Raw genomic sequence first — 16,903 nt, forward strand, 5'->3', positions numbered from 1 at the left:
TCATCACAGATTCAGACTGCATTTGTCATAGGAAGCATACAAAGGTTATATCTATATCAGCCTTGCGTCTTTAAACCAAGTTGATTCACGCACATATCAAACACCTGAAATTAAAAATAAGCCCTAAAAATACACCATTACTTGCCTTGTGAATTCTCTCACATACCCTCCCTTTATCTTTATTTGCCCAAGTCTAGATACATCTTTCAACTATGATTAGCAAACAAAATACGAGAGGATTATATAAAGAGTCATTTCTTCTGAAAGAGATATCTGGGAAAATTTATGGGAGATACAGAATTTCAACTGAGTTATGAATAAATATGCATTTGGCTAATTTCTGCCTTCATGTACCTTTATATCTTGTTTCTCCACTTCTGCCTTTGTACTTATCAGCACAAGCTCAAATTCGGCCTGCCAGCTCTCTCTATAAGCAGACATTAGCCACCCTAGTGTTAGTGCTTCAATTCCTAGCTCTGGTCTATCTGCACACTTTGCCTCACAGCTAGAGAAAAGAAAAGGAAATCACACACTTGTGTAAACTATGGAATTGAGCACATGTAATGCAGTGCTACAGATGGGAGGGGAAGGAAATTAGCTTTCCCTCCTTTTTCTCATTCCTAGTCCCCAAGACAGATGACTTCTTCAGTCAGGACTTCTGCCCCTTAAGATACATAAAATTGATGATAGGTTAGAAACAATTCTGCCTGGATCATGTCTCAGCTGTGTTGGTCCCTGCGAAGACTTTTCACCAGGTACTACAAAGGGACCTAGAGAAGATTGAGACTCAATGCCTCATCCAAAGTACTTTATGCCAACAAGGTAGCTCCACAGATTGATGAGGGCTCAGCTCTGTTAGTATTGTTTAACTTATTCCTCTGCATCAAAGGCAGGGCATATTCTTCCTCACTGACTCCTTTTCCCAAGGTTGTTTCACCAAAAGCATCTCTTGATATTTTATGGGCACAATTCTGTAACAGCATAAGAGAAATTGGGTGGAGTCTTAATTGTTATAGGCTCAAATATTGTATCATGCTTAACAGTACAAATATAAGATAATGGATTGGTGGTTGCCAGAGGCAGGCATGGATGGTGGACAAAATAAGTGAACGGAATCAAAAGGCACAAACATCCAGTTATAAAATGAACAAGTCATGGGGATATAATGGCATGGTGATGATAGTTAATAATACTGTGTTGTATATTTGAAAGCTGCTAAGAGAGTAGATCTTAAAAGTTCACAACACAAGGGGGCACCTGAGTGGCTCAGTTGGTTGAGTATCTGCCTTCCACTCAGGTCATGATCCTGGGGTCCTGGGATTAAGCCCTGCATGGGGCTCCCTGCTAAGCAGGTAGTCCGCTACTCCCTTTCCCTCTGCCCTTCCTCCTGCTGGTGCTCTCTCTCTCTCTCTCAAAAAAAAAGTTCACAACACAAGGGAAAAAGATGTAACTATGATGATGGAAGTTAACCAGACTTAGTATGGTGTTCATTTCATAATATATACACAATGGACTCATTATTTTGTACATGAGAAAATAATATAAGGTTATATGTCAATTATATCTTAATAAAAAAGAAGTCCAAATATAAAAAGAAATATCAGCATAGTGTCAGCCATAACAAGCCAAGAAAGGATTTTCAATTCATCTGTCCACAAAAGTGCATGTAAAACATTCAATATGCTTGCTGTATTATTTTTACCTTATATTAGTTACCAAAATCACCATGTTTTATTTCATTTCACCATATTTTATAAATCAGAAATCTGAATTGCAGGATAATGTGTCACTTTTTCAAATTCAAAGAGAAAGCCATGAGGCAGACTTGATTCAGGTCTATAGACTTGAGTATTATTAAAATGTGGAATATTAAGCCAGAGTGGGGTGGTTGGGATTCAAGACGGTGGCGTAGAAAGACCTTGAACTCACCTCTTCCCATGGTCCACCATATCTACAACTACACGAAATAATTCTCACTACAAAAGAACTGAAAACTAGCTGAAAGCTTCTTCTACAAGAAAGATAGAAGGGCCACTTCAAGATAAGTAGGAGGCAGAGATATGGTCTTGCTAAAAACTCTACACCCAGTGTGGTGACACATAATAAAAAATTATCTAAAATAAATCAATAAATAAAATAAAAAAGAATCTGATGGGCCTAGGGCCTCTCCCAAAGAAACTAAAGTTTTGTGCTTCCCATGAATCACCCCAACCTTTGAGATCTGCACCAAAGAGATGAGGCCCCCAAAATGTCTGGCTTTGAGAACCAATGGGGCTTATCTCCAGATGACCTGGAAACTGTGGAGATCTAAGATACTGCTTTCAAGGGGCTCATGTATGCTCATTCATCCCAGGAATCAGCTCAAAAGCAGTAGTTTGAGAGGTGATTGGATTGTATGTGAAGAAAATTCAGTTGCTAATCTGAAGGCATCTGCTGTGCTTGCCTGAAGTGCGTTTCTCCAGTGTGGCGAAAGCCACAGATCTCCCCAGCCCCCTGTGCTCTTCCCAGACCACATAAAAAGTCTGGTGCATCCTGTGCCCTCACCACTCTCCTGCAGCCTTGCTGGAGCTGATAGGCAAACACAGCTCACAAAACGGAGGGTTCTTGATTGCCTATCTCTGTCGGCCAGAGGGGCTTGTGCTCCTGGGCCCCATGGGATTGTAACACTCTGCTGGATAGTTCTGAGCAGGATACCACACTCAGGGCACTATACAGACACTACCCATTCATTGTCCTGGATCTTCAACCTGAGAGACAGCTTCAAGTTTGCCAATGTCTAAAGGCTACGAGGCACTCTCAGAGAATACAGACAGGGAGACTCCACCTGTGAGCCCTCCCTTGGCCTCACCACAGCCCATTTGTACCTCCTAAAATTAAGTTTATATGTTAGTCTGAAGCTCTGATTCTTGCAACTGTCACCCAGGGGGCACCTCCAGATCTCCTGGTCTGGAGATCAGCAGGGTCCATGATTAGAGTCCAGAGGACTGTACACATTTGCATATCATAAAAGCTGCTGCCCGAGGATCTGGCTTCCAATCACCCTGAATCCAGATGATGACTGAGATCACTCCCTTTGGAACACTGACAGGTTCTGGCACACTTTCAAAAACTAGGACTTATCAAGAATAAATCAAGCTACTTAGAGATTCACAGAGGTTTTAGAAACAATTAGGAACAAGGGCAAGGTTAAGTGATAAGGTTTATCTCCTACAGAAGGCCACATCTTCAAGACTGGGAGAAGAAGCTGTCTGCATAATGTATAGAAACAAACACAGAGAATCAAGGAAAATAATAAAACAGGGGACTATGTTTAAAAAAAAAAAAGAAGACAAAACCTCTGAAAAAGACCTTAATAAATGGAGACAAGTAATCAATCTGATAAAGAGTTCAAAGTCACGGTTATAAAGATGTTCCCCAAATTTGGCAGAATAAAAAATAACAGTGATCACTTCAACAAAGGCATGGAAAAATATATGAAAATACCAAACAGAAGTCACAGAGCTGTAGACTATAATAACTAAAAAATATACTGGAGGGATTCAACAGCAAACTAGATCAAGTGAAAGAACAAATCAGAAACCAGAAGAGCAGTAGAACTCACCCAAAGAGGGCAGCAAAAAGAAAAAAGAACTTAGAAAAGTGAAAATAGCTTTAGAGACCTATAGGACAGGATATGGAGTAACATTTGTATCATAGGCATCAAGAGAAGAGAGAGAAAGGGGCAGAAAACTTACTTAAAGAAATAATGGCTGAAAAGTTCATATGAAAGTAAAATTCTGTCTGGTAAAGGTAAGTATACAATAATGGTTGTGAATTAACCACTTGTAAAGCTGGTACGAAGGTTAAAATATGAAAGTAGTGAAAGTAAATATGACAGCAATAATTAGTTAAGGGGTACACAGAATAAAAAGATGTAAAACATCTCAACATAAAATGTGGTTGGAATCAAATGTAGAGCTTTTAGAATGTGTTCAAATTTAAGTAGCTACCAACATAAAATTGTCTGATATATACCAGTCTCTTTTAAGTTTATATTATATATATATTACATATATTGTATATAATATTTATATATAATGTTATACATAAACCATATGGTAACTGCAAAGCAAAAACCTGAAGTAGATACACAAAAGTTGAATGAATAAAAACCAAATGGTTAAAAATCAATACTCATTTATAGGTTGCTTACAAAAAAGACTAACTTAAGAGCTAAGTACACATACAGACTGAAAGTGAAGGGATGGAAAAAGATATTCCATGCAAATGGAAATGAAAATAAAGCTGGAGTAGCTGTACTTATATCAGACAAATAGACTTTAAAACACAGACTAATAAAAGACAAAGAAGGGCATTACACAATGATAAAGGAGCCAATCCAACAAGAGGTTATAACATTTCTAAGTATGTATGTACCCACCCAACATAGAAGTACCTAAATATATAAAGTAAATGTTAACAGACCTAAAGGAAAAATTGACAGCAATTCAATATCAGAAGACCTTAGTATACCACTTACATCAATGTATAGAGCATCTAGACAGAAAATCAGCAATGAAATATTAACCTTAGCTGACACATCACACCAAATAGACTTAGTAAGTACATACAGAACATTCCATTCAAAATCAGCAGAATACACATTCTGCTCAAGGGCACATGGAACATTCTCTATGATAGATCACATATTATGCCACAAAACGAGACTCCATAAACCTAAGAATACCGGAATCATTCAGAAGATACTGAAGCATCTTGTCTAACCATAAGAGTATGAAACTGTAAATCAATTACAGGTAGAAAACTGAAAAATTATAAAGATCTGGATATTAAACAACATGCTACTGAACAACCGATGGTCAATGAAGAAATCAAAGAGAAAATACAGAAATAACTTGAGACAGATGAAAATGGAAATACAGCAATCCAAATCTATGGACTGCAGTAAAAAGAGTTATAAAAGGGCAGGTTATGGCAACACAGGCCTACATCAAGAAATAAGAAAAATCTCAAATAATCATCTAACTTTACATCTAAAGAAACTAGAAAAAGAAGCCCAAAATTGATAGAAAGGACAAAAAATAATAATGATCAGGGTGGAAATAAATTGACTAGAGAATAAAATGTAAATAGAAAAGATCAGTGAAACTAAGCTGATTATTTGAAAGGATAAACAAAATTGACAAGTCTAGCTCGACTTAACAAGGAAAAAAGAGAGAAGTCTCAAATAAGTAAAAGCTTAAATGAAAAAAAAAAAAAAACTACAATGGATACCATAGAAGTAGAAAGCATCTTAAGAGACTATTATGGGAAATTGTATGCCAACAAACTGGACAACATAGAAGAAAATAATAAATACCTAAGAACATACAATCTTCTAAGACTGAATCATAAAGAAGTAGAAAATCTGAATACCAATTACTAGTAAGGAGATGGAATCAGTCATTGTAAATCTACCAACAAACAAAAGTCCAGATTCACGTAGCTTAACTGGTGAATTATGCCATTGAAATATTTAGTATGTATCCTTCTCAAATACTCCAAGAAACTGAAGAGAGAGGAACACTCCCAAATTCATTTTATAAGGCCAGCATTACCCTGATACCATTAGCAGACAAAGGTACCATAAAGAAAATTACAGCCTGTATCTCTGATGAACATAGGTGCAAACCTCCCCAGCAAAATATTAACAAGCAAACTCAACGATACACAAAAAGGATCATATATCATGACTTAATGGGATTTATTCCAAGGATGCAAGGATGGATGATTTGCAACATATGCAAATCAATGAACGTGATAACTACATTAATCAACATGATAACTATATATGAACCTCAAGGATGAAAATCATATGACTATCTCAATAAATACAGAAAGAAATATTTGACTGAATTCAACATCCATTTATGATAAATCTCAACAAATAAAGGATAGAGGGAACATACCTCACCATAAAAAAGGTCATATATGACAAACTCACAGCAAACATCATACTCAATGGTGGAAAGCTGAAAGTTTTTCCTCTAAGATGAGAAACGAGACAAGGATACCTATAGTGCCACTGTTATTCAACATAGTATTGGAAGTCCTAACCATAGCAATTAGTCAAGAAAAAGAAATAAAAGGCATCCAAATAGGAAAGGAAAGAGTAAAACTGACATGACACCATTTGCAGGTGACATGTGATATTATATAGAAAAACTGCTTGAAAACCACCAAAAAAGTCTTAGAGCTGATAAATGAATTCCGTATACAAAATTCATACACAGAAACAGGTTGCATTTTTATATCCTAAAAAACTATCAAAAAGAAAACTGAAGAAAGCAATCCCATTTACAATTGCAGCAAAAAGAATAAAATACCAACAAATAAATTTAACCAAGGAAATGAGAGACCTGTATACTGAATACTATAAGATATTGATAAAAAAGAAATTGATGAAGATAGAAATGAATGGAAAGATATTTCATGCTCATGGATTGGAAGAATTAATATTGTTAAAATGCCCATATAACCCCAGACAACTACAGATTCAATGCAATCCCAATCAAAGTTCTAGTAGCAATTTAAACAGTACTAGAACAAATAATTCTAAAATCTGTAAGGAAGCACAAAAGACCCTGAATAGCCAGAGCAATCTTAAGAAAGAAGATTAAAGCTGGAGGTATCACCTTCCCTAATTTCAAACTGTACTACAAAGCTATAATAATCCAACCAGTATGGTGTGGGCATAAAACCAGACACATACAACAATGGAACAGAATAGAGAACCTGAAAATAAACCCATGCATGTAGGGTCAATTAATTCACAATAAAGAAGACAAGAATATACAATGGAGAAAGGAAAGGAAAGTCTTTTTCAAACATTGATCTTGGCACAACTGGACAGACCAATGCAAAAGAAAGAAACTGGGCCTCTATTTTACACCAGAAACAAAAATCCACTCAAAGTGGATTAAAGACTTAAATGTAAGACCAGGAACCATAAAACTTCTGGGAGAAAACATAAACAGTAAGTCCCTTTTGGTGATTTTGTTTTTGTTGTTATTGTTGTTGTTTTGATCTGACTTCAAAGACATTAGTAATGAAAGCAAAAATAAACAAATGGGAGTACATCCAACTAAAAAGCTTCTGTATGGTGAAAGAAACTATCAACAAAATTAAGTCAACCTACTGAATAAGAGAAGGTATTTGCAGATTATATATCCCATGAGGAGCTAATATCCAAAATACATTAAATCATACAACTCAGTAATGATAACAACGACAAATTTAATTAAAAATAGGTAGAGGATCTAAATAGACATTTTTCCAAAGAAGATATGTAGATGGTGAACAGATACATGAAAAGATGTCAACATCACTAATCATTAGGGAAATACAAAAAAACGCAATGAGATATTATCTCACACCTGTCAGGATGGACAGTATGAGAAAGATAAGAGATAACAAATGTTGGACAGGTTATAGAGAAAAGAAGACCCTCATCACTGTTAGTGGGAATGTAAACTGGAGGTTCCTCAAAAATTAAAAAAAAAAAAAAAAAAAGAACTACCTACCCCATAATTTAGCTATTCTACTTATGGGTATTATCTGAAGAAAATGAAAACACTACTTGGAAATAATGCACCCTTATATTAATTGCAGGATATCTGCTATGACCAAGATATGGAAACAACCTAAGCATCCATCACTGGATGAATGGATAAAGACGTGGCAGGGATACACAAATGAATACCACTCAGTCATAAAAGAAAGAAGGATATCTTGCCAACTGGGACAACATGGATGGATCTTGAGCATATTATGCTAAGTGAAATAAGACAGAGGGAAACAAATACCATATGGCTTAACTTATATGTGGAATCTAAAACAAATTTCATGGATACAGAGAACAGATTGGTAGTTATCAGGGAAGGAAGTTGGTGGGGAGGGTGGGTGAAAAGTTTGAAAGAGGTGTCTTGTATGGTGACAGATAACTAGATCTATTGTGATGCTCCCCTGGTAGTGTGTACAGATATGGAATTATTGTGCGATGTAACTGAAACTAATGTAACATCACATAGCAATTTTTCCTCAATAAAAAATCATAAATAAAATAAGGAATATTTAAGCTCAAAGATCAACATGTGTATTCATGTGCTGTATTTTATTCAATATCCTTAAAAATATAATGCCCGGGGTTCTCAAATCAAAGCGCTATGAGTTCATCACAATTACTAAACGTCTCACAAAGCAAAATCTGAAAAGCATTAATATGCTGAGTTTATTCATTCTTTGCCTTTAAGGAACCCAATATGTAGGTAAAGGTTGAAATGTTTATCATACTTTTGCTATATAGAACCAGAATTTTTTTTTTAAACACTCTCATAAGCTGTTCTTGGTTACACGTTCAGAGCTACAAGAAATCTTTCACTATTAACCTCTCCTTGATTGACAGAAAGGATGTAGTTGGTCTTGAACCAACGATAATTTCATTTAGGTGAACATCAAGATTTGAGCAAACAGGTTGAAAATGTATATGCATTCCTTGAGTTGTTTTCTACCAGACAACTTAGGAAAATGACAAGTTCCTACCTGTAAGAAAATAATACTGTTTCTATTTCTGAACTGAATGATGCTAAAAATCCTAAGAGACTGAACAAATCTGTCTGGTTTTGCCTCAACATCTCCCCCAAAAGAAATTGTGATTTTTGAAGGGAGAAAAGTATGGAAAAAGAGTACAGAGTTTGCCTCCAAGGCAGCCTAGCTTCCAACCATGCGGACCATACCAGAGAGTCATTTCTTGATCATATGAAGTCCACTGTGGGGAAGAGCAACTTTCCAGCTCTGCTCTGTACAGAAATATGTTGTTACAGGCTAGTGGGGGTTGCACACTGTTGTAGCTCGAGCATCTGGCGTGTGTCGTTAGCTAGGCCAGTGCATCAAGGAGAGAACACCTACATTAACTGTATCAGTTAATGAGAGGCTCGTGTCAGTCACTTCTGCTCACAACACAGAGATAGAAACTTGGTCCTGCCCAACTATAGAAAGGGGGGAAATTAAAATCCCTCTCTTTGTGTGGCAGAGGAAGAAAAGCCGGTCAGGTCTCTCCAGCACTAGATATGTGATCAAGGACATTTCATGTAATCTCTCAGAGACTCTTACTTCCTCATCTGTAAAATGGTGATTCTAGAAGTTACTCCATAAATTTGAATTTCATTTACATACGCAAAAATCGAGCCTGTATTCTAGCACACAGCCCAAATTCAAGAAACCATGATTGTCTTTTTCCTATTTTTCTAGTCTTTGTCAACTCTATAACAGCTTCTACTGAGCTGTTCCCATTATTTTCTCTCATTTGTCCTCATTTTTATTTTAAAATGAAAAAACACTTTTTTTTTTAAAGTACTCTTTAAGAGTACTTTCAAGTAAAACAATGTATTTCCCCAGGGAGTACAAAAATAAATAAATAGATAGATAGATGATAGATAGATAGATAGATAGATAGATAGATAGATAGATAGATATTTAGTAAAATATCTCAAACCATTATTTCAATGGACCACTGATCTTATTTCTGGCTGGCAAATATAAATATTAGAATTATCATAAAATTGCAGATCCAGCTAGAGCCTCCAATCTTTCTGTTTGGTTTAGCTGAGTTTCCTGGGAAAATATCAAGGGACAAGGCAAGTGGTTTCACCTTGTGGTTTCTTGAGTACTAACAACTCACCACAAGGAAATCTTATTCCGTGTATTCCTCTCTAAACCAGGAACTTGATCTCTTTTTTTCCTGACCCTTGGTATATTCTATTCTCTGCTCCGTGGTGATGGAAAGCCTTCTCAAGGATTCCCAAAACCATCCATGAATTTAACAAGAACAATAGATGAAGAGTTGTAACACCTAGTAAGTCCTTATCACATATCAAGTTATGCTCATGATGTTATATAAGCAGCTTTATTAACTATCCTATAAAAAGGCTATTATTATCACCATTTTAAAGATGAGGAAAAAGGGTTGAAAAGAAATTTAAATCATGTGTTTATTCCGTAAAGCTCATAAATGTAGACAGAAGATTTCATTCTGGATAAAGTCTAGGCTTCTTTTGCACACTAGAGTTCTCTTATGGACATGAGATAATTTAGCCAAGGGCACAAAATTAATACAGGCTATTACAAAATAGAGCTTTGAACTCTGTTTACTTGATATCAGAGCTCTGTCAGGGCAAAAATTATACCAGGCCAAGTTAAATAGGGAAAGATGACTTTACTCAAGGTTATCCGAACAGGACAGAGACCAGAAAGCAGTTTGAACTCAACTGCACTGAAACAAAAGGTGGTAGAGTTTTTAAGAGCTGGAACGGTCGAGGAAGTGGGTACAGAATCGTAGGCGATTTTTGTTTGCAAACTGTTCTTACCCAAAGGAAAAGTAGACTTTCTAGCATTTTCACGACACGAGGTAGTTGTACAGCTTGGAGTGAGATGTCCAAAGGCCCACAGAAGTTAGGTCCTACCACTCTCAGAGAATGAGTCAGGGGGACACTGTCTCTCTTGATGGTTGCACTTCAAAGGACTTGTTCCCAGATTCTTGAGAAGTGTTCCTCGGTCTTAAAAGTGGGAAGAGGCCTTTGAAAAGGACTTGCATCTTAGAGGGGCAGGGAAGGAATTTAGGACACTTTCTCTAAAGTAAATGCCCAAAGAAAGGAGAGGGAAGGGCTCTGTGACTAGGGCCACTTGGACTCCGTAAGGGCCGGGATGCGAGGTCAGCTACCTAGAGGCAGCAAGAAGCCTAAGATTTCATCAAACTGAAGGAAAAGTTAAGGCCTTGTTGGTAGCCACTATGAAAAGAATTCTAATGAAGCTCTCAATTTGAAATAGAAAAGATGCAGAGCTAGAGGCCCAAACAAGCCCCACCATTCCCAGGGAATAGTTTCTTGTCTGTGTGCAGAACCTGACTGGACTCCTGGGTTTAGCAGGAGTGACCACCTGGCCTATGAGTGGGCGGCACAGAGTAGAGAGTTGAGCTCAGTGTTTCCAGGGAAGACAACAGACTCTACAGAAGGACCAAATTCCAAGATAGCTTCCTCACTCACATGTCTGCTGCTTACGGGATGGCTAGAAGGCTACTCTTGGTTGCAGCCATCAGCCAGGTACATTCCTGTGGTCTCTTCATTAGGGCGGCCTCAGGTGGACTTCTTCCATGGCTGCTCAGTGTTCCTATGCTGTTGGGTGAACAATGTGGAAGCTGCATCTCTTTCTGGGCTCTATCTTCTGAAGTCATACATAATCACGCTTCTCTTCCCCTCTATTCATGGTCTTAAAGAGAAGCTAATCAGAACCAAGGGGTAGAGATATCCTTCCTTACAAGGGAGGAATGTCTAAGAATTGGGAGCCCCAGCTTAACCTACCATAGTTCCTCAAAAGATGGAACTGAGGAAATTTTGAAACTACAGAAACCCTAAAACTGAAAAATAATGTGTGGAAGGGGAGACCTTCTTGAAAGTGTATTATGAAGTGCAGAACTTGTCACAGAATGGAGTCCAAAAGGCTTGAGAATGTGATCAGGGGATGATGCACACAACTAGTATTTTCTTGTTTCTTTGCTGTCATGAACACCTTTGAAAACTTCAAACCTTGCTCCCTGGGCCTTAGATCTCTCCTTAAATAGCTGAGAGATCCTGTAGAAAGGTCTTAGAGACAGTGGCTGAAATCTTGACTTGGGGTGAGATATTTATTCTTTTACTTTATTTCTTCATCTTTGAAAAGAGCATATTAAAATCTCAAAGCTTAAGCTAATGTTTATGGAGGGTTTCACACCATGCTGGAGGCATAATATACCTAAAACAAATATGGATTCTTCTGTTGAGTATATGTCTGGGCTTTCTTGTTTGTGGCAGTGGGCCAAATGGACGTAAGCTTGGAAATAATAGAAGGTAATGTCTTTTGAAGGGAGTGGATGGTGCAAGTTTCCTGGGGAAGGATAAGGAAAATGGAGGAAATTATTTAATGGTTTCCAATTCTTATGGTAAATTACAATTTCCTGGAAAACTTGTAAAAAATACATATTCATAAGCTTCACTCTAGACTTATTGAATCAGAATCTGATGGTGTGATGCTCAGAACTCTATATTTTTAAATTAGTTCTTCAGTTGTTTCTAATACAGCCAGGCTGGCTGGCAGCAGTCTGAGGGTCACCACCAAATATATTACATTATGCTGTAAAAACTCATCTGGGCTGCAGCCATATATGCAATTCTTCCCTTTCCACCACCCCCCCCCCCCCGAAACTATCATTGTGATCAACCATTAAACAAAATGTGAAGTGACATTTGTCAACCCTGGATATGTGAACGATAAAAGTAATTATCACCATTCTGATTTTGCTTTTAGTTAACAATAAAATTAATTTTAAAACAACTTTTCTTTATGTTTGATCAGCATTCTGGCAATTTGCCTGCCTAAGATCAATGTTACAAATATGCAAATCTAGAAAATTAAAAGGCATTCTATGGCATTTGAGCAGTTGAATAATTTAAACTATATTCATAAAAATAATTCGGAAGTATTCTTTATACTGTTGAATTAAAAGTTGCCCTAACCGGTTGTTGCCTTTTTTTTTTTTTTTTTCAGTAAGTATGCAACTGCCTGGTCAATTATTGTAATTATTTTTTACTACATTGGCATGTCTCAAAGGGGCTTGAATTATAGAATATATATCTAATTTTCTTTTTTGTAAATCCTCCTCAAAACCTGTCTTACTTCCAATTCTACCTGGACAATATTAAAAATCACCCTTCGTTTCTACAAAATCAGCAAAACAGATAAATGAGAGATAATCTGGGAGAAAGAAGATCCCAGATTTCTGAAACTGAGTTGAAAGACAGATATTTATAGCTTTTCTCTTAAGTAGTAAAGACCTCCTTCAGCTATTTCGACTCTCTAAATAACTGGAGCAGATTCTTAAAGGTTTATCTGCATTGGAATTATTATCAACTATAGTTTCATTTCAACAGGAAATCAGTGAGCTACCACCTGAGAGAGTTTCCAGAGTTTCCAGAAACCAGGGACAGCTGAGGCCCTTTGTTATATATATATATATATATATATATATATATATATATATATATCCCCTCCCCCGAGGATTTGTGGCCAGTTACTGCAAATATTGAGGGAACTAGTTCTTAAAATCTTAGGGTCTAACAATTTATCTATTTAAAAATAGAGTGAAAAACAACAGTGTACTCTCCATCCCAATCCACCCATTCAACCTCCAACTGGGCTTTCAAAATTTCTACAATAAAAGATGTGACCTACTTTTTTGGAATACTGTCAATGGTGCATTTTCCTCTGAACTGTGATAATACAGAAAACTTGCCAGTAGAGAAAAAGAACTGAGGAACCTCATGAAATTTAAATCCAGATCAGAGACACATAGCTATTTGTTCACAGAATACTTTAGAGTACTTTCTGTATATGTGATCTGCCATATCAATGCTCAGAAAATCGGCTGGTATTGGGGATTATTGTCAATACTTTGAGAAGGGAAATAAACTAAACAAGATTTTCCTGTAAATCTTAAAAGGCCCAAAAAAAAAAAAAAAAAAGGTTAGACAGTCTTTTGTGCAAATATGTTCACATACTGGATTAGACATTTCTGGCTGGCTTTCACAGGACCATAGAGTCCATTTTTCTAAATAAAAGGTCACTGAGTCACTCAGGCTTATATTCACTCATCTTCAGAGTAGGAGAATATACTCTAAATTCCTAATTCATAGCACTAACCACATTTTTTTAAACAGTAGTTTAGAAACTTGGATCACAAGACATTGGACAGAGAAATATGGCTTCACGCATCAAGTGGAAAGAGAGATTACATAAAGCATCCAGTGCCATGCCTTGACTGAAAGAAGGTCGTCTAGCTGGGGGCAATCACTCTATCAATCTATTTGTTCATTTATGCAAACTGGTAGGTACACATAGCAGTTGACACAATTTAGAAATGATCTCTACTTTTGGAGAAAAACAAACAAATCAAAACAAAAATTACTCCACTTCTGAAGAGTCTCTCTCAGTCTGTCCTCTATCTTTGACAGAGTTCCTGTTAATGATTTTCCATTTTTAACAACAAATCAATTTTTATCAAATAGAATCTTACACAAAGCTCTATAAAGCAGATCCAAAGAATGTTTTGTTGGTATAAACTATTTCATGTTCATTCATTTTTGGTTTCCAATTTATTTCTCAATTTTGCTTTTCTTGGCACAGTTTTGAGAAATCCTTGATTCACACAGATAAATACTTGCAAATCGTTTTCAAACAGTTCTATGTTGTACCTTGCTTCCGTTTCCAATTATATTGTGGAAGTGTGACAAAGAAGCAGTGATTTTTTTTGTTGTTGTTTCAGAATTAAATCATTATTTTACCAACACGTAACTAGCGATTATTTTCTTTAGTTGAATCTGATAATATTCTTTTGACAACTGAAATGTTCATCGTTTCAGAAAAAAAAAATTTACAAATGTATCTTGTGACAGGAATCTTTTAAAATGTCATAAATGTGATATTTCGGCTTCATCTATCAAATAATCACGTAATATTTCAGCATAGTCACATTTATTTCTCCTTGCATGCTGAAATCAAATGTTATGCTTTAATTTTAATGCTGATAATCTACACTTAAAAGCAGGTAAATCTGCATGTGAACTGAACTTGCAAAAATAGAGACCTCACTGAAATGGAGTAGGGAGGATAGAAGGGGAGGCGAGTGGGGGGACCCTACCTCTTGGCAATTACATGAAAAATTGTCCATGACAGATCCCGACAGATGAATCAACAGAAAAGAATCATCAATTACACCCTGACAGGGACCGCTCTGCAACTCAGCCAACGAGAAACCATCATCACCCAGACCCATGCTTTTCTCCAACGAATATTCTTTCAAAACAACCCCTTCCAACATCTTCCTTTAACAGACTTGTTTAGATTATTAGGAACAACATAGGCAAGCTCTTTCAACAATGTCTGGAGTTTAACATCTAAAATGTCATTTAAAATTCTTAAGTTTACAGCTTTCATAGAGACATAGAACAGATTCCAGTGTAAAGTGTAAAAGAAAAAAAATCATCTCACGATAGGATTACAAAACTCTAAACAAAATATAATTAAGATCATTTGCCTTGGGGCATCAGTGAAGCCTCTGCTTTTGTCTAAGGTCATGAACCCAGGGGCCTGGGATCAAGCCTGGCATCAGGCTCCCTGAAAGCCGATTTCTCTCTCTCTCTCTCTCTCTCTCTCTCTCTCTCTCTGCTGCTCCTCCTGCTTGTGCTCTCTTTCTCTCTCCCTGTCAAACAAAGAAAGAAAATCTTTAAAAAAATAAAATCATCTGCCTCAACATTTAAATAAAAATACAATAAATACCAATATTCTATGACAATATTTTGTGGGACGTTTTCTTAACTGATGCTATTTTTCTATGAAACATATAATAACAGCTTACACATAAGTTTCATAGATTTTTTCTTATGCTGTTTTCTAATTCTCAATACAGATATCACATTTTTGACACATTGCTTTGAATATTTAAGAAATGAAAACACTTAAAATGGTTGTTTTAAGAGTCATTTTTCAAGTACTCGAAAAATAAGAACCTGAAAAATGAAGAGAACAGCAACATCTGAAGCTCCTTCCACATGAAGTGTGAGGATTTCAAATGTTCTCTGCCTTCAAATTAATGCATTAAATGCATTGGATTTATGTCTTTGGGTTCTTTTCTATATTCTTATTAGGAAACTAGGCTAATTGTATATTCACAGATTTTTTTTCTCCTTTAAGATATTTATTGCAATATAAATAGCACTGATTTGATAAAGTGTTCTCTGAGATTGTGTGCTTCATCCTAAATGTTAGCTAGCAGCTTGCTTTAAACAATATTGTAAGTGCAGCTTTGCAATCAGATTTTAACTTCGTTTGCCTAAAATGTTTGATAATATTGAGCTCATACTGAAAGAAGCTGAGTTTTTTTATTTAAAAAAAAATTTAAAATTTTATTTATTTATTCATGAGAGATACAGAGAGAGAGAGAGAGGCAGAGACACAGGCAAAGGGAGAAGCAGGCTCCCTGCAGGGAGACCCACATGGGTCTCAATACTAGGATCCCAGGGTCACGCCCTGAGCCAAAGGCTGACACTCAACCACTGAACCACCCATGCATCCTCTGAGTCTTCTTTTAAATAATAAATAATTGTGTTTCAAAATGACTCAGAATTAGGCCTCTTTTAGAATTTTATTTCATAAAATACATTAAAGATGTTTTATCATCATGAATGGTAAATTCTATTTAGAAAATACCTTGCATCACATATTCTAAATTTCCAGTAATCTATATGTAAATTTTAGAACATTGTTTTATTTAATTTACTTTTATCAATGTAGTTGGCATTAAGGAATTGGTTAATATGAGTGTTTGACATTTCACATTAAGCCTCATCAAATCTCACCAAATAAGTGTTTTTGTTTTGTTTGATTTTCTGTTTTCAATTGTAGAACTATTTCTAATTTTAAAAGCAACTATCCAGTCTCACTAGAAGTTAGCATATATTTTGTATGTCTGAGTGGATGTATGTGTATGCATAAAACAAGAAACACTACAAGATTATAAAGTGCTGAGTTCTTTATGTATTGTCTCCTTAAACAACCTGTATCTTATCTGTTCTTATTATTGTAAAACAACTTTTCCATGCTGAGAACTTACTGCAGCAGAGACAACTGAATATCTTTTGGAACATATTAGGCATCAAGACATTAGGACTTGAGTGAAAATCTCCAGAATGGATGTAATTCGTAAATAAAAAATCTGGTTTGGTTCTTCAGGGAAGGAAAATAGTTCATGGAAGTGTTTAGATGTAGACTTGAGCATGTC

Source organism: Canis lupus, chromosome 18, assembly GCF_011100685.1.
Source record: "Canis lupus familiaris isolate Mischka breed German Shepherd chromosome 18, alternate assembly UU_Cfam_GSD_1.0, whole genome shotgun sequence".
NCBI lineage: Eukaryota > Metazoa > Chordata > Mammalia > Carnivora > Canidae > Canis > Canis lupus.